Below are 2,697 nucleotides of genomic sequence, written 5' to 3' on the forward strand. Positions count from 1 at the left end.
AGGCCGTTGGTCTTTGGTTGCTCACTGATCCAACATGGATATCTTTATGTCTATTCCATCCGTGATTTTGAGAAAATTAAAAACGACAAGGTACAGTATTGCTGCTATGTCGTCCTTTGCTTTTGACTCCTCTCCCGCTCATTCTTACCGACTTCATGGCCCTTTTAGGGCAGGCAACACCAAAGAAGAACATAACGCCTTGTTTCCTCGACCCACGGAAAGCCGGCTGGTTTCACTCTATTTTGAGCAGCTTTGAAGAAGTGTTGGATGCACTATACCTTTGAGTGCCACGTGAGGAGGTCTGCGGTAATACAAGTCGTCTACTGGCCTCCAAATCTGAATTACACTCCTCGTTGTCCACGCAACAAGCGACACCTTCAACTTGCGTCATCTTTCGAAGCGCGGTCGCATTACGTCATGTACGTCAGCAACCGTTGCCGCGGCTCCATGGCATACGCTCATGAGAACATACGTGAAACGGCTTGGCCAGTAATTTGGACGTTCGCCGATGCGCCCGCTTAATGGCAAGTCTACGATGGCCACGGAAACAGCTATGGATAACAGGCGCTGCTGCCGCGTCTTTCCTATGTGAAGCGTCGTGACTTTGCTAAATAGAATCAACCTGATTAATCCCCACTCGGCGTAATTTTCTCCTAATTATTCTTGGACTTCCATCAAGAAACACTACACTGGTCCCATCCGATTCTCCGTAACAGTATCACGTGTGAGTGATACTGAGACTGAGAGTACGAGGCGTAGCTGAGAAGTTCTTCCATCCCACCCCGGTGACATCAATTTCAGCTGTTTCCGCCTAAAGGGGCCATTAGATACAACGTTTCGTACAACAACCAGCATTACAGGCATTCAAGTCTTTTCGCGTATAAAGCCAGTGTGTTTCCACCTTCAATGCACCTCAAGTTTCACCCACTCGTCGTCAGAGCCATCCCTTCCCCTTCATCAGACCGAAACCCTGCGACATCATGTGTTCTCCACGCCAGCATTCGTCAAGCCTTGCACAAACACTGCTGTACACACCTGAGACGTCGAAGAACCCTGAGTTCCCAGTTTCCACAAGTCCGCGTCCCAAAAAGCGCACGAGAACCCCGAAAAAGAGACCGAGGTCTCGGCCGAGAGAAGTCAATTGGACTGACGCTACATACTTCTCTGCGCCGGGAAGGGATGCCGCGATAGGCAGATACCCTCTTTTCTTGCAAGGATACGTCATATCCGAGGCACTCTCTTTTGTTGTCTGCATGGCATGTGGTCGGACATACTCGATTGGTCCTCGGAAGTGATACCGGTCTCGATACCGCCCGTGTCCCGTGAATGAAGTTTCGAGTGATTGGCTGTGTTATCCTGCCGTGGATACGCCGAATTTTTACCACGGGGTTGTCTTTGATCGACCACAAATCTTCCGGGCGATTTTCTAACATGTAAATCAACGACTGTATCAGAAACTAAATGTTATAGGTAAATGAATAACTCATCTCTCTCCCTCCCCTGAAAGAAGGTTGATTCGAACGTTTCCACCAATGATGGGAACATGTCCCTGTTGCAGCATCCATCAGGTCATGACTTTCTTGTTCTGCTCTTGTCACTTCACAGAACGGTAATGCGTCATTTCTCGTCATACCTTAGAACCCAATCATAATAGTTTTGTTGAGAGGGACCGGCAAAAGAAAACTGGCTCGTCAGGGCTACGCTCGCCATCATCTTCCTCTTCCTGCTACATTAGTCATAACAACTGCCAGAGATCAACCAAAAATCGCAGCGCAGGAGGGCTGAAGGGCATCCTGCGCGTTTCCAACCTGTGCGGGCAATGAAGAATATCCAATCGGTTCTCCGCATTCGCGTCGGCATATCTGCACAAGATTGCTGCACAATTGAATCATAGATAAGAAACGAGAAGCCCACGAATGAATGCTTAAATTTTGTAAGAATATTCATAGGAGTCCGCATGCGATTGAAGCATCAAGGAGAAGAATGAATCACTTTTGACACCAGGAATCCCAAATTTAAAAATATTTTCTGAAGTCTTCTCTCTGAAAAAAGACGCTTGATCTGAAGTTTCTTTTTCAGAACTGCGATAAAAACACAAAAATATTTCGGTTTCTGTGGCAAGTTTTGTACCCACTTCGTTGTGCCACAGACGCGTGGGTCAGTTGACTGATCTACGCGCCACGAAGGGCTTTCACTCTTGAAAGGCAGAGTTTACTGCCTGGGCGGAGGGTAAAGCGTCGTAAGGAAAGGAGCCCTGCCGCGTGGCCGTATGGTCATGTGGCTCGATAGCAGGGAGCAATGACACACTACTGTCTTAAATGCATCTTAAAGTTTAGTTCATGTAGCGCACCCCGAATCGATAACTTCATTTCTTCTTGCAAAAGGTCTGAAAGGAACGGGTTCAGGTACACGCTCGAGACGCCTAAGATTCACACTAATATCGCCATGTACGTAGCTGCAAGGCCTTCATTATGTGTTCGATGAGATCGTGACAAAATATATTCTGTGAATCAAGTCGCTGGTTTGAAGTCTATTTGGGCAGCACTTCTCTAAAGCATTTGCCCTTGGCAATGGCATCCTGCAGGCCTTTGGGGAGCTAATATTAATTGTGTTGAAAGACAAAGAATTCGATGAAATTTCAACTGCGAGTTGTAATTTTGAACTGTGTTTATGGCCCGAAAGTAAGAAACAGAGTCA

The sequence above is a fragment of the Chondrus crispus genome, genomic scaffold, assembly GCF_000350225.1.
Source record: "Chondrus crispus Stackhouse genomic scaffold, scaffold_342, whole genome shotgun sequence".
Taxonomy (NCBI): Eukaryota; Rhodophyta; class Florideophyceae; order Gigartinales; family Gigartinaceae; genus Chondrus; species Chondrus crispus.